Below are 22,786 nucleotides of genomic sequence, written 5' to 3' on the forward strand. Positions count from 1 at the left end.
TCTGGGGTTAGTACAGAGGAGTCCACAAGCCTTATAAAAATAAAAGAAATAACCCTAATCACATCTATCTAAACATTCCCTGTCCCAATGAATCCTTCTAGGTATGGATGATGATTTTTCATACCTGGTCCAAACTTTACACAGCATTCCAGCTGCCCATCTCCTCAGCCAGAGAGAACAACAGAGAAGCAAAGGGGAAGTTTTTTCCCCCCCATTTAAAAAAGTTCTAGCCTTCCCATTGGCTCTTTTGGTCAGGTGCTTACTCCCTTTTCTTTACCTGGGGGACTTTCTAACCCTTTACAGGTAAAGCAAGCAGAAAACAGCCACCAAGAGGGACTTTATAGCTAACTGGCTGGCTGGGTGTTCATAAGAGGGAGATCCCACACTTCATTTATCACAGATGCCAATTATATCAATATCCTCACTTAATGCCAGGCACACAAGTTGATCCATCTTAGTATTGAGACTTCCAGCATTTGTATACAAGCACTTTTAAAATGTGTCACTTTTTAGCTGTTTGCCATTATGGGATGTACTTTAATGGGACTCTGTCATTTGACTTTTTCTCTTTAGTTACTACCTGTACTTTATTGTGCACCATGCCAACAGCAGATCTCAAACTATTTTACAAACATTAATTAATTAAGCCTCCCAATACCACTGTGAAATAATAAGTAGTGTTTATCATAATTTCAGATAAGGAAGTTGTGGAAGAGAGAGGGTATGAGCCTATCTGCATACTTCAGTGCCTAAATACCTTTAAAAATCCGCCCTAAGTGAATTTACCCAAGGTCATACATGCATTCTGTGACAGAACCAGAAATACAACTCCAATCTGCTGACCCATAGTCATGTGTTTTAACAAAATATTTGTCTTCCATTTGTCATTAGGTATGGCTTTAAAGGGAGGTTGAAATTAGTATAAAATGTGTCCATTTATCATTATTTGGATTAAAAAAAACGAACTGGATTGTTATTCTTTTTCAAATAAAAGTAACATAAAAATAAATTTGTCACTATTTATTGCTCAGTATTGATTAAGGAAATATAAATTATTTTGTGGCATAGTATTTACCATCTATCCATTTAAAAGCAAAATTTTCAGCCTAAGGGAACACTCACACTGATTACACACAGAAAGCTCTGCATTTATGCCTGCAGACCAGCCATGGCATGTACAAATTAGATAACTGTGTATGTAAATTGGTGGTTGTGCATACAATAACCAGACTTACACATAAAAATGCTTGATTTTTCAATGGTCCACAGGTGTGTGCTCCCCTGCATTCCTGTAAAAATGTTACCCCTATTGCATCTTGTTGATACAGTTTATTTTAATGCTAAAAAAATTAATATAAACTAGAATATTCATCAAGAACCCCGTAACTACAGAAAGATATATGACAGAGCCAATGGAACTTCTCTCTATACTATCAATCAGAAATTGGTTCAAATTCTGTCTTTGAAAATTGAATAATTCTGAACAGGTTTGTGATTCATTATCCATAAACAGAAAGGGAATGAGTATTTCCCACACTTGAACCCACTGAACTTTTCTTCATCCTGGCATGCAAATGCATACTGATTGTCCAGGCATTTGTTTAGAAAGGGCAAAGTTATGGTTTCTACAAACACCCACCATCTGTGCCAAATTCTACTGCCAATCAAACCAGGTTTACACTTGTGTGATTGAAAGCAAAATTTAGTTCTTGAGTTCTGTGATTAATATCTCAACCAGAATTACATCTTGCCAAACTATTGAGAGCAAATTATGTATTTGTTCAATATAACAATTTTATTTCATACAATTTTTCCACAGTCAGGTCACAATTTCTACAAATTTGTTTATTTTTGGAAATTCTCTTGAATGGACTGGTCATGAAACCTTGTTTTTTCTGTGCACATGGGTCACTTGTTATGTTTCTGTTCTCTAGATGGATTATTGTAACTTTTGAATCAGATTTCCAGTACAAATACTTACAAATTCAAAAATCACTTTAGGCAAATATTATACAATAGGCACTAAAAATGCACTGTTTTGGCAAACATTCATGAGCCAGATTCTCATCTGTATCCAAGATGCGCTGGGACTCACAGAGGTCATCGGCCACTAACAAGCTGGTTGTGGCTCCCTGACCCTGCTGTAAGTCATAGAATCATAGAATCTCAGGGTTGGAAGGGACCTCAGGAGGTCATCTAGTCCAACCCCCTGCTCAAAGCAGGACCAAACCCAACTAAATCATCCCAGCCAGGGCTTTGTCAAGCCTGACCTTAAAAACCTCTAAGGAAGGAGATTCCACTACCTCCCTAGGTAACCCATTCCAGTGCTTCACCACCCTACTAGTGAAAAAGTTTTTCCTAATATCCAACCTAAACCTCCCCCTCTGCAACTTGAGACCATTACTCCTTGTTTTGTCATCTTCTACCACTGAGAACAGTCTAGATCCATCCTCTTTGGAACCCCCTTTCAGGTAGTTGAAAGCAGCTATCAAATCCCCCCTCATTCTTCTCTTCTGCAGACTAAACAATCCCAGTTCCCTCAGCCTCTCCTCATAAGTCATGTGCTCCAGCCCCCTAATCATTTTTGTTGCCCTCCGCTGGACTCTCTCCAATTTATCCACATCCTTCTTGTAGTGTGGGGCCCAAAACTGGACACAGTACTCCAAATGAGGCCTCACCAGTGCTGAGTAGAGGGGGATGATCACATCCCTTGATCTGCTGGAAATGCCCCTACTTATACAACCCAAAATGCCATTAGCCTTCTTGGCAACAAGGGCACACTGTTGACTCATATTCAGCTTTTCGTCCACCGTAACCCCTAGGTCCTTTTCTGCAGAACTGCTACCCAGCCATTCGGTCCCTAGTCTGTAGCAGTGCATGGGATTCTTCCGTCCTAAGTGCAGGACTCTGCACTTGTCCTTGTTGAACCTCATCATATTTCTTTTGGCCCAATCCTCTAATTTGTCTAGGTCCCTCTGTATCCTATCCCTACCCTCCAGCGTATCAACCACTCCTCCCAGTTTAGTGTCATCTGCAAACTTGCTAAGGGTGCAGTCCACACCATCCTCCAGATCGTTAATGAAGATATTGAACAAAACCGGCCCCAGCACCGACCCTTGGGGCACTCCACTTGATACCGGCTGCCATCTAGACATGGAACCATTGATCACTACCCGTTGAGCCCAACCATCTAGCCAGTTTTCTATCCACCTTACCGTCCATTCATCCAGCCCAGACTTCTTTAACTTGCTGGCAAGAATACTGTGGGAGACTGTATTCTGTAAGTCAATGCTGCTGAGGATCTGAAGAAACTGGGAGTTTGGTAAATGAAATATCTCAGTAATATTTTTGTTTAAAAACTCTGTAAAATTTTCATGAATATATTTGGAAAAATAAATATTGGTCCATTTCAAACTCTTTAAATTAAAAACAACTTTGAAATTCTAATTTTTTTCAGGATGATAGGTTTTAATTTTTCAAACGGTTCTTGTGAATTCAGTTAAAAATTAAATTATATCTGTGAATACTTTTTGCAGCTTTCATGCCATTCTAACTATAAGATTGCAGTAACAGAAGCCTAAACTGTCCCATTTATGCAAGAAAACTTAGAAGTTGAAAATCTATTATACCAGATCCATAGATTTTCACCCATGGAATGTCCATTGTATCATTCATCTCCAAATGTGAAACAGGCAGTATTGCATATGAGCCAGGAAGTCTTGGCCTAAAAACACATTAAGACTGGAGAGACCCAGCCCTATGAATGTATGTGAAATATATATCTACGTCCACATCCTGTCCTTTGATCTCCACTCTCCTGTAAATATGGCCTGCTCATTGACCATACTACCACTGGGGGATGTTGGGGATTAAAAGTCACAGATTGCATCTTAAAGATGCAAGGAGCTGGATAAAGTTAAACGGGAATTTTCATTGTACAACAAGCCTTGTTTATTGGGGAGAATGACGTACAGAACAATAGCTCATCTCTCCTCACTCCTAGCAGGGTGGCCCTAGTATCAAACAAAGCTCCAATATATATGGTTCTCACAAAGGAGCAGTCACTAGCTGAAAGAGGTAGGGGAAACATGCTGCTGGCTTGCCTTTCCCCTCCACTTCTCAAACTCAGCTTCATTTTCAATCAATTAATGATTTTCTCTCCTTCAACCTATGGAACGAAGGGGAGCATTTCATCCACAGTGTTTTGCACTGAATATAATAGATATGACTAGACATTTTTGTTATTACTTTTAAGTTCTATAAATCTTTTTAAACCATTGTTAAAGGTATGCTGCATTTATTAATCCCTTTTATTTCTTTTAGATGCTCTTACTATATGATAAATTCCTTATGAGTACATGGTAAGTTAACGAAGGTCAAGTGAGTAGTGACATTTGCACTTTATGTGTTTACAACTTCTTTAATTATAACCAGTCTCTCAAGTACTTACACAATGCTCTTAAATATAGCTGACCCTTTTTATTTAATTTCATTTGGCTGCTGGTGTTTGGAGTCTATCCAGCAAAGCACTTCAGTAAATTCAATAAAGTATATATTATAATTAATAGAAAACCCAATAATGATGCTAAACTAGTCTTCCTAGAGAACCACTGTTAAGACATCATAATTTGGCTGTTGGGATAAATATTTTCAGTGGACTAAATAACAGTAGCAGGATAGAATGAATGTAAACGTGTTATATTTAGCTTGACTTATAATACAAGCTTTAAATACTGTAGTGTTTAAAACAAAATACAACAATGATATAGTACAAGAACTTTTCAATACTAAGGTTACATTCTGTATGTAATGTTATGCATTTTTTCACCTAGAAATTACTGCTTTTTTTTCCTGCTACAATCACAGAAAACCAAATGAATACATGGCTTTACTTGTGGACACATTTTAATTCTGAGTTTTATGTTTTGTCTAATTGCAAGCATGACAGAGAGATGTGATGAATTGCATTTTTATTAATGCCTTTGTCTAATATTTAAACTCACCTATGACAATGCACATAATTAAGAGAAAAGATAGTTTTCATCTACATCAATTAAGAAAAATTAACCTGTTTGGCTAATTTCAGTTGCATTTACTTAAAAATGTATTCTACATTCCAAACTAACAATTGTAAAGGTGGATTTGAATAGGAATACTATATTGGACTCATTTTAAATACACCAAATACTCTGTATTTGAGAAACAGCATCACCACATTCTCTCACACAATAATTTTGACATTTTTTATAAGGGTCTGTCCACACAGAGGAATCTATAAACTGAAAGAATGAATCTGAGTTCTGAACACAAAAATAAATTCCTCATGATCAGTTGTTTTTAAGACGCTGCCAATGGTATTATTTCATTAATAATGCATTTTTACTTGTCAAAACTGATCAGCATCGTAGTTCTTTCTTAGATTCTGTTTATTATAAATCACTTCACAACAATACATTATTTTGCAGTGAATAAGAAACAAAACCATTCATTGTCAACTGGAATTAACAGTCAAAAAACTAGTCTTTTAGATAAGGAAATTAGCATATGGAAATTTGTTTTAAAATATCAGCATGTACTTGTTGACATAAGAAAACAAACAATGTGTATTCAGGCAGAGAGATTAAAGTTACTTGAAACACTTCCTAATTGTTTTTGTTGGCTAATAAGAAAGTAATGTTTGAGCAATGTCAACTTTTTTTAGACTCTAACTTGGGGTTTGTACCACATGTAAAATAGATATTTTATACAGATCCCTCATAAGAAATCAAATTTGTTTAAATCACACTTAACTATGGTATGTTAATCCTGTTCTCAGATCTTTTAAAAATCCTGTTGTTTACCAGTTATATTAAGATTTCGATTTCCATATTATGTTTATTTATGTTTAATAGAGAGAAAACGTTCCATGAGCAAGATCCCCACTGCTAGAACAGATGGGCATCATCTTAGCACTGTTAAACTGTCAGTTCATCTCACACATGCAGCAAAGCTAGTGAAATTGGACCTTTTTAGTGCTTTTGACACTTTGGTAGAAATTTTACTTTTTGACCTGGGGAGATGATTACAAGATTTCTGCATCAGTTCTCGCTTGGAGAACTTTGTCTGTAAAAGCAGATTTTCTTATTAATGCTTCACACACAGAGCCCGAGGTCCTTAGGAATCCCTGTTCAAATGCTGCAAGAGTAAATGGTTAAATTCTACCCTTAAATCACAAAATCTCATACATTTGTCCTAAGCAAAAATTCACCCTTTTCTGGCCAAATTACCTAAAATGATCCCTGTAATTTCAATGAAAGAACATAAAAACATCCTGTGGTGGGTTCCCTCCAGGATGCCCCCCTGGAACTGGGGTACCACTGAGCCCCCCTGACCCCCCAGCCTGGGCTCCTTCTATACTGTTCTGCTGTGAGCAGCCTGCCAAGCCTTCTCCCAGGCTCGAGCCTGCACTTTTACCAGCACACATACAGGTAGGGACACACCCAGCTGCAGTATATACAGACACTGTGATCAGCTCTGCATGGGGAGGCTTCAGCTTAGGAACTTCTCAGCTACTCAGGTACACCCCCCACTCTGGGGTGGCAGTGCACGACCCGGGACCCACGCTAGTGCTGGGGGGCGGGGGGCGGGTTGCTGGGGCTGGCAGGTTCCCTACCTGGCTCCGTACCTCCCCCACCCCCAGCAGCAGAGTTTGGGTGTGGGAAGGGGCAGGGGGTTGGGGCATGGGATGGGATGAGGCAGGCTCCAGGTGGCACTTATCTGGGGGGCTCCCAAGAAGCGGTAACATCCCCCTCACACAGCTACTAGGTGGAGGCATGGCCAGGCAGCTTTGCACACTGCCTCCACTTGCAGGCACCACCCCCGCAGCTCCCATTGGCCACAGTTCCCAGCCAGTGAGAGCTGCAAAGTCAGCGCTCTCGGTGGAGGCTCACTTTACAATGGTGGGGAAATGCCCTCATAACAAATGGGGAAACTGAGTCTCACAGGCACCGAGACACAGAGAAGTTAAGTGATTTGCTCAAGTCAGTGGCACTTGGGAACAGAACTCAGGATTTCTTGGGTTCTAGTCTTCATCTCTAACTAATAACTCATGCAGACTCCTTAAAAGCTTGCAATGATCCACCCCAGAAGAGGGTAACTGTATTAAAGATTTGGCCATAATTCTTATTACAAACAAAATTAATACAAACTGGTGTGTTACTCATAAAACCCTTAAGCATTTACCTTGTGTCCTTTGTGCCACTGAAATGCAGCCTTCAAACCACAACTTTCAGTCCTACCAGTATCAAGGAAAAAAAAGATCATGGAGTTCTTACACCTGTCCATGATAATAAAGCTGTCCCCTACTGTCCTCAGCACACCTTTCTCCAAACTGATGCCAAGGTTTGGGAAAAAGAGACCACAATAACATAGCCTACCACAAGGGAATCCCATCACAAGAATTTGAGTAATTCATCAGATCATTTCTTGCCAAACATTTTTGGGCAACCAATATTTAAGCAACAACAAAGCAAATATCAGCCAATAAATGGATCCCTTTCACCCTAAATAAACCTAGCTGATCATATATGACTTGATCATAATTAAATGCCCACCTCTCAAAGCTAGACACAACATTTGCTGCCACCCAGCTAGCTTTTCTCTGGGATCTCTCTGCTGAGCTGTTTCACCTTCTCTTTTCCACACCATTGTTGGACAATGCTAGGAACCTGCCCATGCACCTCTGCCTTTGCAGTAAGAAATACCACTTAATGTGAATTAGAAAATTGACACATATTCACGAATAAATTATTCGGCTCTGAGATGAATAAATAAAATCCATGGCAGGCCAAGTCCTTCATCTCTGACAATATTTCTGAGCTGGTCCCCAACACTATGGCAGCTCAGTTCAAGCTGGCAAGTCTTGACACTTCAAGACACAATTTGCTTTAGTTGTCACTCACCAATACACTGAATAGATTATGCTGTGGCCGTAGATCAAAACACTCAGAGAGGAACCAGGAACATCTAAGCCTATAAATCCCTTATAAGCCCTGCCTAACATGCTTAGCAGTGTTGTTGTAGCTGTGTTGGTTCCAGTATATTGGAGAGACAAGGTGGGTGAGGTAATATCTTTTATTGGCCCAGTTTCTGTTGCTGAAAAAGACAAGCTTTCGAGCTACACAGAGCAATTCTTCAGGACCTCTAACATATTTAGGTAATAATAATTGTATTGCCCCAGATTCTCCTAATATATAATGATTGGAATCATCCCCTATCTCAGGACCCCATGTTGTTGAACATTGCTATGGTGATAGTACAAATTCTAAAGGAGTGTGTACCACATTCCTATGGTCTCAGGCTGATAAGGGCCAATCTTTTGTAATATGTGACATTTAGTCATTAATTATAAATTACTGCAGTTGTATTTTATTTGTTACCACATCCAGAAGTGTGATAGGTATTTTATAGGACATGCCCCCTGCCCCCAATGTAGTTAATTTGATGCATATCTAATATAGTACTGGGTAAGTGGTTTACTATTTCTGTGGGGAAGAGTAACCCCTTGAACTGCCAGAGAGATCACCATCCAAGCTTTAAATGCTGGGTACTGGCTAAACTACAATCTAGCATGCTATGGCACAAGCACAGGCCACAGAACATGTTACCTTGTCAATATTAATTCCTCCCCATTCAGTGTTTATCTGTGCTAGAGATATCTGGCATTTCCAGTATTGGTACATTCACATAGAGTGCTTGAAAAACACTTTATGTCTGTACACAAATGTCCTCATAACAATACATAAGCATTCCAAGTGCTGGTCCAAGTGCACTAGCTTCAAACAAATCTAATAAATATTTCATCCCCTACTATAACCATTTTGGAACTAGTGTAGACAGCAAGTACCAATGAATTAATTTCAATCATTCCTCTGAGCAAAATGCTGCTGCTGACCCTCCCACAACTACTCTAAAGAAGGTTTGTTGTCTGGGTGCGCCGCAAGAAGAACAGGAGACACTTGTTATGGATTTTAATCAGGCCGCAACTTTATTATATAGATGTCTGGGACTTCCCGGCAGATAAAGTGTACAGCGCAGGCAAATCCATGTTTATTCAAATCAATTCTCCGGGGCTTCCACCAGCCCCCCTTTGTTTCCATCCAGGTCCCCCAGCCTACCCATGGCTTGGACCTTATCATCCACCACCCTCCTAAGAGGGTTAAGGTGGGCTATGAGAACGGAGGGGGGAGGGAGGAGTTGGCTCCCTGCTGTACCAATCAGACGAGTCCCCAACCCCCTCCGCCACTCTGTTCCTTTATCAAGTACCTCCTTTTAAGTCCTTTATCAGGCCATTTATCTGGTCACTGGCTGCATTCCCTATGGAGTACCTGCACTGGACATCCGCCACAAGTAGGCGCCAGCAATTTCCCAGACATCTCCAAATGGCCTCTTGCCTAGCAGCCCTCCTGGGGAGAAAGAACCCATTGTCCCATGTGTGATCGTCAAATGGCACCAGTAGCTGCATTGTCCTTGACCTGATACTGCAATAACCACCCTCATGGAGGGCTGTATAGGTGACCCACTCTCTGGATCCTTGAATTGACAAGACTCCTTAAGAGAAAAGAAAATAAACAACTTGTAAGCCTGGAGCCAAAAATCTCAATTCCGCTGACCACATCATATTCTGAAGTTCCAGAGAGCCAGCGGCATCTGCTCGGGTTCATGGCTAGCCCTTATTGCAAGCTCATGAAATCTGTCAAACTGGAAATGAAACAAGGGTCTGCTATACCATTATCCATGCCCAGCATGTGCTTGGAAGAAAAACAGATGTCGAAGGTTAACCATTGTAGAACAAACCAACTTCATAACCCTGTGCGATCTGGAAGTTTGGTGATTGATAACCGGTACCACTGCTATGTTGTTGCACCAGTAGCACACCCTTTTATTAGCCAGTTCTGATCCCCAAATCACCACTACAACTAAAATGGGGAAAAATTTCAAGAAGGTCATGTCATACACAACCCCGTTTTGTGTCCAGGTGGTGGGCCATTTTTGTGCACACCATTTGCCTTGATAAAACACCCCAAAACCTTTGCCCCCTGCTGCAACTGAGTGGATTTTTAACCCCCCCTTGTTATAACCATTCCTTCCTCCAGAATGATACCCCATTAAATCAACTGAGAAAACTTTCCCACAGTCTCAAGTCTTCCTTCATCTCTCTAGTGACTCGTATGTAATAGTGTGGCCTGACTATGCTGGAGCTGGGCACAAAACGCCTGCCCCAGTGCAACAATGCTGCAAGCAAAGTTCAGGTACCCCAGAATAGATTGCAGTTCCTGCAGCATGAGTTTTTTTAGCCCCTGCTGCTCTCTGGAGCAACCCCAATAGCTCTCAAAGCTTATCCTGAGGGAGCCGAGATACTCCCTCCCTGGTATTCAGCTCAATCCCCAGGTAGGTCAATGTAGTGGAAGGGCCTTCTGTTTTTTCCTCTGCTACGGGTACCCCCCAGTTTTTAGCCAGGGCATGAAATGTGTCCAACAGATGAACTAGGGTGACCAGATGTCCCGATTTTCTAGGGACAGTCCCTATTTTGGAGTCTTTTTCTTATATAAGCTCCTATTACCCCCCCACCCGCGTCCTGATTTTTTACACTTGCTGTCTGGTCACCCTAAGGTGAACACACTCATCTGACTCGGCTCACCCTGCGAACAAAAAATCATCCAAATAATGCACTACTTGGGTTAGTCCCACTGACCGCACCACTGCCCACTGCAACATTGTACTGAATTTCTCAAAAGCTGCACAAGATAGCAAACAGCCCATGGGCATAGCCTTGTCAAAATAAAATTGCCCCTCAAAACAGAAATCCAACAGGTCAAAGTCCAATGGGTGCACTGGCAGTAGTCAGAAAGCAGACGTGATATCACATTTAGCCATTAATGCCCCAGGGCCACACACCCCAATGATATAAACTGCTTCATCAATGGAAGAATAGTGTATGGAACATAATGCCGGGTCTATCCCATCATTAACAGAGCCACCTTGTGGGTATGACAGGTGATGAATTAATCAGCATGTCCCTGGGGTCTTCTTCAACCCCCGGGGGGAAACTCTCAAATGTGCTATAAGTAATGGTTTCACAAAAGGTAGATCGTGCCAAACCAACCTGATCTCCTTCTTTGAGAAAGTAACTGATTTTTTTAGACAAAGGAAATGCAGTGGATCTAATTTACCTCAATTTCAGTAAGGCATTTGACACGGTTCCACATGGGGAATTATTAGTTAAATTGGAAAACATGGGGATAAATATGAAAATTGAAAGGTGGATAAGGAACTGGTTAAAGGGGAGACTAAAATGGGTCTTACTGAAAGGTGAACTGTCAGGCTGGAAGGAGGTCACTAGTGGAGTTCCTCAGGGATCAGTTTTGGGACCAATTTTATTTAACCTTTTTATTACTGACCTTGGCACAAAAAGCGGGAATGTGCTAATAAAGTTTGCGGATGACACAAAGCTGGGAGGTATTGCTAACACAGAGAAGGACCGGGATATCATACAGGAAGATCTGGATGTCCTTGTAAACTGGAGTAATAGTAATAGAATGAAATTTAATAGTGAAAAGTGCAAGGTCATGCATTTACGGATTAATAACAAGAATTTTAGTTATAAATTGGGGACGCATCAGTTGGAAGTAACAGAGGAGGAGAAGGACCTCAGAGTATTGGTTGATCACAGGATGACTATGAGCTGCCAATGTGATATGGCCGTAAAAAAAGCTAATGCGGTTTTAGGATGCATCAGGCAAGGTATTTCCAGCAAAGATAAGGAGGTGTTAGTACCGTTATACAAGGCACTGGTGAGACCTCATCTGGAATACTGTGTGCAGTTCTGGTCTCCCATGTTTAAGAAGGATGAATTCAAACTGGAACAGGTTCAGAGACGGGCTACTAGAATGATCCGAGGAATGGAAAACCTGTCTTATGAAAGGAGACCGAAAGAGCTTGGCTTGTTTAGCCTAACCAAAAGAAGGTTGAGGGGGGATATGATTGCTCTTTATAAATATATCAGAGGGATTAATATTAGGGAGGGATAGGAATTATTTAAGCTTAGTAACAATGTGGACACAAGAACAAATGGATATAAACTGGCCATCAAGAAGTTTAGACTTGAAATTAGACAAAGGTTTTTAACCATTAGAGGAGTGAAGTTCTGGAACAGCCTTCCAAGGGGAGTAGTGGGGGCAAAAGACATATCTGGCTTTAAGACTAAGCTTGATAAATTTATGGAGGGGATGGTATGATGGGATAGCCTAATTTTGGCAATTAATTTGGCAATTGATCTTTGATTATCAGCAGGTAAGTATGCCCAGTGGTCTGTGATGGGATGTTAGATGGGTCGGGATCTGAGTTACTACAGAGAATTCTTTCCTGGGTGCTGGCTGGTGAGTCTTGCCCACATGCTCAGGGTTTAACTGATCACCATATTTGGGGTCGGGAAGGAATTTTCCTCCAGGGCAGATTGGCAGAGGCCCTGGAGGTTTTTCGCCTTCCTCTGCAGCATGGGGCACGGGTCACTTTCTGGAGGATTCTCTGCAGCTTGAGGTCTTCAAACCGCAATTTGGGGACTTCGATAACTCAGACATAGACTAGGGGTTTGTTATAGAAGTGGATGGGTGGGATTCTGTGGCCTGCATTGTGCAGGAGGTCAGACTAGAAGATCATAATGGTCCCTTCTGACCTTAGTCTATGAGTCTATAATTGATCAAATGGCCCAGCTAGCCTGCCCTCCTTTAATTCTTGTGCAAACTATGTTTTTGAACAATATGTCCCATCCAAGCTACTGACTTTAAATTTTTTTGACATCAAAAGAGTCCTATTTCCCAAAAAAAGGATTTGAAATCCTACTGTAAACCCCTTCCATAAATATGTCCCATCTGCCCTGTCCCATAGGAGAACCCTTAACACATCTGGCCTAATTGGCATTGGAGCCCGTGCCCATTGCACCACCTCTAGCTAGTCCCCCTCCCTAGTTTGTGCTCTGTGTCCAAGACCCTGTTCCACCCGCACCAAACCTGCGGTTGGCACTGTGCCACCCCCATTCCTGTTTCCTCCCTGTGATCTTCCCTTCCCACTCTAGCAAGAACAGGCTGAATGGGTCCCAAAATATGTCTCACAAACATGCCTGTATCTACTGGTACTGCGAAAACAACCACCATCATTAAATGCCCAGCACGGGCTTCGCTACCCTTGTTGGGAGCCTGCCCCTGGCCTACTGCCCAAGCTTGAGCCCATGCTGGGCCAACCCTATCACCCTGTGCAGACCCCTCATACCTAGCTGCCTGAAGCTGCTGCAGTGAATGCAAATTAGCTTGCAGCAGCTGTGTAATACCATCAGTGCCCCCACTGAAAGTGCTACCCCTAGGTGGGTGTGCCCAGGCTTCTGGACCTCCAACTCTCGGGCCCAGAGTATTCACTACCCCAATAGGCTCACTCCTGTCCCCCTCAGGTGAATTCACAGAGGGACTGGTTGAGCATGGTCCCTGCACCTCACTGGAGCCCCTGCAACCGCCACCCCTTGCCAGGCTGGAAGGCCAGATACCACCTCTGCCACCCATTTCCCCAACCTCTGTGTGGTTCAGATCACATTCACTCCTGGGATCAGCGTTACTCCCATCCCTTGTGTTCAGTGGAGAACATCTTGGTTCTGGGTGACCTTGTGCCCTTTGGAAGCACTGTAATGCTGTGGAGAAAACCTCAGAAACAACTTCACTGACCACTTGCTGCACAGCTGCGCTGACTACCCCATTAATCCACACACCTGCGCACCTGCATGCATGGTCACTTCCCTTCGGTCATTCCCCTTCCTCATTCCATGAGGCTGCTCTGGGCTATGCCCTGAGTTATTAAACACAGCACCCTGGGCATTAGCAGTCCCCATTCTGGTGAGCACCCCCTGCCCTTGCTGCAATACTGTCTCCCTTGAGTCCCGTTCCAGCCCTTGGGCTCCATTGGGACTCCTCTGTGTTGCAGATGCTGCCTCTGTTTGTCCCCTTTCCAGCAAAGGTACAGACACCTAAGCTGCAACCTGCTCACTTGCCCCTGCCCTTCGGACCTCACATTCCGGGGGGGGGGGAGAGTCATTGCTGCAAAGCTGACCACCAAGCACCTTTTTTACAGCAGTTTCTGACCTCCTTCCTCCCCCTTCCCCCACCATAAAGCAGAGCTGTCCTTCCTGGGTAAGCCCCAGACAAACTCTGCCCCAACTTAGTTGTGGTACAGTCATTGGCAGTCCGCGACACGCTGCCCAGGACACTACAAGGAAATTATCCAGAAACTTCTTTATCTGCATATAATGCCCCACACTCATTTCTTCACCCACTTCTCTGAGTTTGTTTTGCTCCTGTACAAGCTATCCCCTCACTTTTGGATACAGAATCATGATGTGAACATGGATGTGTTTCATTGATTCTGCTGCCAGGAGAACACTGGGCTACCCTGGAAACCTGGAACAATGAGGAGATCCAGTCCTAAAGTGCAGAATACAGAACACCTCTCCCACTTCTGAATGGCTTAGTAGCACTCAGGGACTTGAAACAAAGAGCCTGCCCAGCAGGTTAGGCCACTGAAAGCAGCAGCAGAGAAGAGAGAAGTACGGGGGAATATAAAAGGAGTTAGCAAAATGGAACACAGCTCTTTCTTTACTTTTCCCTGTGAAAATAGTGCTGTGTCCTTTGGGGCAGTCAAGTATCCTTTCTCCTAAGTGTCTATGTTTTCTTTACCATGGGTTCATCTGCCTGGATGTCGCTAGCATTACTCAGATCATTTAAATCTGGGGTAGGCAACCTATGGCACGCGCGCCAAAGGCGGCACGCGAGCTGATTTTCAGTGGCACTCACACTGCCTGGGTCCTGGCCACCGGTCCGGGGGGCTCTGCATTTTAATTTAATTTTAAATGAAGCTTCTTAAACATTTTAAAACCCTTATTTACTTTACATACAACAATAGTTTAGTTATATATTATAGACTTATAGAAAGAGACCGTCTAAAAATATATTACTGGCACGCGAAACCTTAAATCAGAGTGAATAAATGAAGACTCGGCACACCTCTTCTGAAAGGTTGCCGACCCCTGATTTAAATGATATACTTATGGGCGGGGTGGGGGGGGTGGAGAGAACAACTCTTTATGACCTAACAGTACAATGAGGAATAATATCCCATAATCTGGGTTTCCAATTGTCCTGAATTTTGAGAGATTTACCCAAATTCTAAGAACCTTTGTCCTGAATTAATCATGTTAGGAAGCCCGGATGTCTATAATTCATGGAAATGTCTTATGGCTTTGCACATACACAAAATGTACTAGAGAATGTCTTGCTCTCCTTGGCACAACTCAGCTCCATGCAAGTGGAGAGCCTATAAACATATCCACCAGTTTCTTGCATTGAGAGGAACTAGGACCACACCCAGCTCCATCCCCTCCTCATTTGAAGGTAAAAAGGAAGGCCTGATGCTAGTAACCAGTTTGGATCTAAATTCTACCCTTCCTTTTGCTTTTCTATGAGGAGGAGCAGAGATGGTCTTTCCTCTCAGCACAGGCCTCCAGAGGCCAAATTTACATGTCCTCAGATGCACTGAGCTGAGCCAGTAGCAGAGAGGTTTAACAAACCAATCTGGGAAGTCCTTATCAGTCCATATAAGTAGCTGCTAGTCTACTCATATATTACAGAAAAAGTGAGAAACAGGGCTGGAAGTTCAAGCAAACTGGAAACTCAAAAGTTGGATTTTGAACCCAAGAAACAAAAATTTGGGCATATGTTCAGAGATGATTGGAGGAAGGCAGAGATCAAGGATAGCTTGATGTGACCATGGTGGGATTGAAAAAAGTGCAATGTATCAAGCAGTGTTTTCTGTAAAAAGTGAAGCTCTCATTTCCTTCAAAACACATGGGGCCAGATTCTATGAACTGACTGAGGAGCAATCAGCACACATCTGGAGAGTGTAGTACAATAGTGGATGTAAACCACCTTTGAGCTTCCCTGATCTTGGAGCTACTAGTGGGTCCCCTTAGAGCTGGGCAAGAAATGGTTTTCCTGTCACATAATTATTTTCCAGCGTTCTAATTCTTTTTCTTCTCTCAAATCAGGACAAAAATATTTGTGAAGAAGAACAAAAAATGCCTTTTTTGCAGGGGGCAAGGAATGGCATTTGCAAACATTTTATTCCAAGTTTGATCTTTTTTCTACTTTAACCTTTTTCAATCTAACTACTTTAAATTTCAAAACAAAATGTCATTTTGAACAATCTGGAATATTTCATTCTGAAAATGTCAAAACAAAACATTTCAACTGTTTTGAAACTTTTCTCTTGACTTGTTTTTAATCAGAAAATTTGTCAAACTTTATCCTTCTTTGTGAATGGTCTCGATTTTGACTAATGAGCATTTTTCCACAAAAAGGGATTTGACAGAAAATTCCCGATGAACTCTAGGTTCTTTCACATAACTTAGAATAGCCTGAAGGTAAAGAAGGAGGGGGAGTCATACGAGCCACTTTGATTGGTCTATGCAACCTAAAGGTTCCCCTATGCGCTGGGAATCTCACAATGGCTGCCTCAACCAGCTTTAGGACTCCCCTTTGCTGCTGGAGTGATACAAAGCCAGAAATACAGATAAACATAATTAGTCAAATTCCTAATCTAAGAACATAATACAGAGTACCAGCAGCTGAAGCTGGATACTATATGTGTATCATGCTGTTTCTCACCACAATTCATGCTATTATTGTCTATACATTGTGGCATGATGTTTTCTAACGAAGTATCTGACTTCAGGATCAACAAAACATTTTTAGTTTCCAATGATACATCAGATGAAAGAACTTCACATCTGCTTTCTTTTATGGTAAATATAGTGGAAACATTTTTTAAATAAAAAGTTGACATTTAAAATAGAAAAAATCATATAAACCAAAATTGACTAAGTTGACCAAATTTTTGATTTTTCATAAAAATGTTCATGAAACATTTTAATAGATTGTTTTTTATGCTAACATTCTTAAACCAATTATCAAAATGATGATACTTTTTTTTAGTTTTTGATAAATGTAAACGTTGACTAACCATTTCAATAAAACAAATTTTAAAAAGTTTGAAACAAACAAATGGGTCCACTTTGAGCCTTCTGAAATGGCAGCAATTTTGAATTTTATCAGCTTCAATGGTAAGATATTTTACAACAGACAAAAATGTAAATGAAGGACTTCTGGATTTCTGTGAAGATGCAGGCAAATGGCAGAGCTGATTTCTGCAAAGATTTAATCAATATTGGAGGAGAAATCTTTGAAATGGAAAACACAACTGCACATGCTGTTGATAATAGATCATTGAACTACAAAAAATACCTTCTACAACCTTTTGAAATCTGTTCAACCAACCTTTTGTGGACTAATTCTAATTGGCACCTCTTGTCCAAGCATGCATAACATGTACTTCTCTGTGATGTTGAAGGGTTAACTATCAAATATTTTCCTTACGTATTTTCTAACTCAGCGAAGAGGGTTCAAGTATTGAAAGAGAGCTTTGAATTGTACAACAAAAACACAGTAGCCTGTTGCACCACATTCCGATCTGAGGGCTGTCACTTCTTCCAGCCATCAAGTGACTTCTGAAGAACTGGAAGCCTGTCAAGTACTACTTTCTGTCACAAGGTGAAAAAGAAATGCACCTTTTGATCTGGAAATTCATCTTGGACCAGGAACACAAGCTTGCTGATGACAATTGCCTCTCTCTTCCCGAGTGTATAATGTTTTTCTTGTATGTTACATGAACCTTATATCTGTATCAATCAAAGTGAAGCCACCCATGCTACTGAAGCATATGACAAAATGCCAAAGTTAAGAACAAGCTTCAAGTCCCAGCTGGATTTCAGGTTAACTAGAATGTGAAGAAGGTAAGTGATTCTGACCAGAAAGTGATCCTCTTTGCAACAACTGAAGTTTTTTATTTGACTCCACAGTACCTGGAAACAGGTGTCATTTGGGACTCCCCTGGTATTCTCTATCTTAAATGAAGCTTTAACAATACAACTAAAATTGAAAGTGAATTATTCTCAATGTCTACTGACATAAAATGAGTTGATTTCTTCAGCAAGTGAGAGGCTTTTTCTACCTGAGGGAATTTTACACCAGGGAATTTTAGATAAAAGAAAGCTTAGTCTAATGTGTCTAACATTACAACCAACATGTCAGTTAAAGACACTGAGGAGCAAGTTTAATTGATGCAGAGGTAAAAACAATGAAAGCTGAGATATACTTCCCTACATAGAGTTGCCACCAGTTCCACCACCAATGCAAATGAATATTGGTAAAATTTCCTAGCATAGGGAATGCTAGAAAGAGTTATCCATCTTATACTGGTGGAGCGTGCCAACCAATCCCAATAAGCAACATATGTCTCAACCTTGCAACCTGCTAATGTGTGATATGAGTAATAAAAATGTGTGGAAATGACTGAAATATGGAATGCCTTTGTTCTTTTGCATGTTGTATGATAATTGACAGATCATAATTTGTTAACTGTAAAATCTGGTTTTAAAATATTTTCTCATTTTGTGAATTAAATCAACCAGTTTTTAAAGAAAAAAAGAAAGGAGCCTGCACATGGGGCATAAGCAGGGTTTGAACCCTGGATTTTCAGTTCCTCAGGAAAAAGATTTATAACTCTTGAAATAATAGAATAACTGTTAGTCACTATTTGGAGAAGCCATTAAAGGGGAATGTGACAGATTCTTTGCTAGTGGATAGCATAGCTATTTACTAGATAGCAGTAGAATGAGGAATCCTTAGCTGTATTCTTGGATCTGGGAGGGAAGTCTTGTCTAGTGATTAGAAAAGTGGCTAGAGACAGCACAGCCATTTTGTCTAAAAGACAGTGTTGCGAAGTTGATGAGTCTTTTCTACACCATATTAGAGACCTAAGTTCTTTTCTCTGTGCTTCTAGAACTAGCCTTCTAGGATACAGGTGTAAGGTCTTCCTCTATTATAAGGTATGGAAAGTGCACAGAAATATAAAACAAAAGGCAAAGATGAAACTTGAACTTACTATCTCCTAGCTCCCAGTCCACTGCACATTCTATGTCCAAGTGGTTTCAGGTGGTGATGACACTCTCATCTTTGGAAAATCATCTGAATTGGCAGTGCAGAGAAACAAAGAACAGAAGACCTTGTCTTCACTGATAAAAAAGATGTATTTTTAAATCTTGGTAACTAACATTCATGAGCTATCCTGAAGTAAAAACACAGCGAAGACCAGGTGCTTCAGTTTTACCATGAGATAAATGCATTGAGATCAATCCCTGGAAGAGGTTTAGGGTTGTCTACTTGGGAAAACTAAAGTGGTTAATCTTCACTGTGTTTTTACCTCATGATAGCTTAAAAGTAGGGCTGTCAAGCGATTAAAAAAATTAATCACTATTAATCGCACTGTTAAACAGTAATAGAATACCATTTATTTAAATATTTTTGATGTTTTCCACATTTTCAAATATATTGATTTCAATTACAACACAGAACACAAAGTGTACAGTGCTCATTTTATATTTATTTTTTATTACAAATATTTGTGCTGTAAAAACCAAAAGAAATAGTATTTTTCAATTCACCTCATAAAAGCACTGTGATGCAATCTCTTTATCGTGAAAGTTGAACTTACAAATGTAGAATTATGTACCAAAAAAACCCTGCATTCAAAAATAAAAAAATGTAAAACCTTAAAGTCTGTAAGTTCATTCAGTCCTACTTCTTGTTCAGCCAGTCACTCAGACAAACAAGTTTGTTCACATTTACAGGAGATAATGCTGCCGGCTTCTTGTTTACAATATCACCTGAAAGTGAGAACAGATGTTCAGATGGCACTGTTGTAGCCTGTGTTGCAAGATATTTATGTGCGAGATGTGCTAAAGATTCATATGTCCCTTCATGCTTCAGCCACCATTCCAGAGGTTGCTGATGATGGGTTCTGCTCGATAACGATCCAAAGCAGTGCAGACCGATGTATGTTCACTTTCATCATCTGAGTCACATGCTACCAGCAAAAGGTTGATTTTCTTTTTTGGTGGTTCGGGTTCTGTAGTTTCCACATCAGAGTGTTGCTCTTTTAAGACTTCTGAAAGCATGTTCCACACCTCATCCCTCTCAGATTTTGGAAGACACTTCAGATTCTTAAACCTTGGGTTGAGTGCTATAGCTATCTTTAGAAATCTCACATTGGTACTTTCTTTGCATTTTGTCAAATCTGCAGTGAAATTGCTCTTAAAATGAACATGTGCTGGCTCATCATCCGAGACTGCTATAATATAAAATATATTGCAGAATGTGGGTAAAACAGAGCAGGAGACATACTATGATCCGTCAAGGAGTTCAGTCAAAATTTAATTAATGGATTATTTTTTTAATGAGCATCATCAGCATGGAAGCATGTCCTCTGGAATGGTGGCCAAAGAATGAAGGGGCATACAAATGTTTAGCATATCTGGCATGTAAATACCTGGGAATTCCGGCTACAAAAGTCTCATGTGAATGCCGGTTCTCACTTTCAAGTGACATTGCAAAAAAGAAGAGGAGAGCATCATCTCCTGTAAATGTAAACAAACTTTTTTGTCTTAGCAATTGGCTGAATAAGATGTAGGACTGAGTGGACTTATAGGCTCTAAAGTTTTACATTGTTTTGTTTTTGAATGCAGTTATGTAACAAAAAAATCTACATTTGTAAGGCGCTTTATTGGAATTATGGTCTTCTGGATTTATTTCATGTAAGGAAGCTGCTATGTCAAAGCTGAAACATTAGGAATATCCATGAAGTTCAAAGAGAAATGATCTCAAGGAAGGAAAGGATGAAAAAATCATCAGATCCCCCAAAATTTTCAACCTCATTTTACATACAATGTTAACACAATTGGACAATAAGGGTAAGTCTTCACTGCTGGCCGGATGGGCGGGCAGCAATCAATCCAGCAGAGATCGATTAATCGCGTCTAGTCTAGATGCGATAAATCAATCCCCAAGCACTCTCCCATTGACTCCTGTACTCCAGCTCGGCGAGAGGCACAGGCAGAGTCGACAGGGGAGCGGCAGCAATCAACTTACCACAGTGAAGACACCATGGTAAGTCGATCTAAGTATGTTGACTTCAGCTACATTATTAACGTAGCTGAAGTTGCATAACTTAGACTGACCCCTCCCCCAGTGTAGACCACGCTTAAGATGCATAAGTATGATGGAATCATAGAGAGGGTTATTTTTAGTTAGTTAGTTAGTTAGTTAGTTAGTTAGTTAGTTAGTTAGTTAGTTAGTTAGTAAAAAAGAGTGTTGCATTTTGATAAGCAAGAAACTGAAAAGTGCCAGCACCAAAGACCTAGAATGACATGCTGAAAACTTAGCAAGCAGCTATCCTAATTTAAACTCTGAGACTTTTGTGAACAAGACTGAGCTCATCACCAGTTTTTTGCAAGCTAACCTTTAGGGATGGCTTGGAAACAAAGGCACCCATTGATCTCCTTAGCTACATTCACAAAAGATGAGAGTTTCCCTAACATAGAAACAGCACTATGTATTTGCTGACTTTCTGTAACCATGGCTGCTAATGAAAGGAGATTCAGCAAGCTAAAATTGCTTAAGACCTACTTGAGGACATCTATGGGGCAGGAAAGGTTAAGTGATCTGGTAGTTATTTCTATAGAGAACTCGGAAGCAAGTTGGGTAGACTGGGATGATCTAATGAATGAGAAATCTAGGGAGATCCCTTTGTAAAAATACTTAGTGATGAGTATGGCTTAGGGATCGGGGTACCCTAGGATGAGGGGGAACACTCAAAGTTAAGCATGTACTTATTTCCTTGCTGAATTGGAACACCCAAGGAGTCAGCGCCTATGGACTCTACCATTCTGACAATAACACTGGTGTAAGCATACATTAATGAGATTACAAGATGCTACACACATGGATCTAAATCTTTTTTGTCACACCCCGCTTACCATTAACGGAATCTGTCTGTGCTCCCTGTCCATTACTGCACAGTTGGCTCAGAAAAGGAGCTTGGGCTGAAGGTGGAGCTGGGGGCTGAACTGGGATGGGGGAGAAGTTGGGGGAAGAGGTAGAGCTGGCCTGGGGGTGGAAAGGGAAACAGGGCAGAACTGGGCTGGGCTGGGCTGGGGCCAGGGCCAGAATTGGGCATGGAGCAGGAGCAGGGGCCAGGGGCTAGGAGTGGGAGCCACAGTTGGGAACTGGTGCCAGGAGCTGGGAGCAGAACTGGGGCCATGGCCGGGGCCAGGAACAGAGCTTCAGCTGGGTTCGTCAGCGGAGCCAGGGCTGGGGCCAGGAGCAGAACCATGGCCAGGGCCAGGAGTGGAGCCTCAGCCAAGGCCACAGCCAGGAATGGAGCAAAGGGCAGGAGCAGAGCTGCATCTGAGGCTGGGAGCGGAGCTAGGGCTGGGAGTAGAGTTGTGGCTGGGGCCGGGAGCGGAGCTGCAGCTGAGAATGGGAGTGGAGCTGGGGCCCATGGCAGGGAGCTGAGGCCTGAGGCTGGAAGCGGAGCTGCAGTTGGGGCTGGGAGGCAGGGCTGGGGCTGGGAGGGAGCCGCAGCTGGGAGCTGGGGCCTGGGACCAGGACCGGAGCCATGTCTAGGGCAGGAGCTGTGTCTGGGTCTGGGGCTGAAGGTGAAGTTGGAGTGGAGCTGCACCTGGGCCTGGAGAGGAGCTGAGGGCAGAACAGGGCTGGGTGGCGCTCCCTCCCCATCCACCACAGGGGCTGACCTGGGC

The sequence above is a fragment of the Mauremys mutica genome, chromosome 2 (genome assembly GCF_020497125.1).
Source record: "Mauremys mutica isolate MM-2020 ecotype Southern chromosome 2, ASM2049712v1, whole genome shotgun sequence".
Classification (NCBI taxonomy): Eukaryota; Metazoa; Chordata; order Testudines; family Geoemydidae; genus Mauremys; species Mauremys mutica.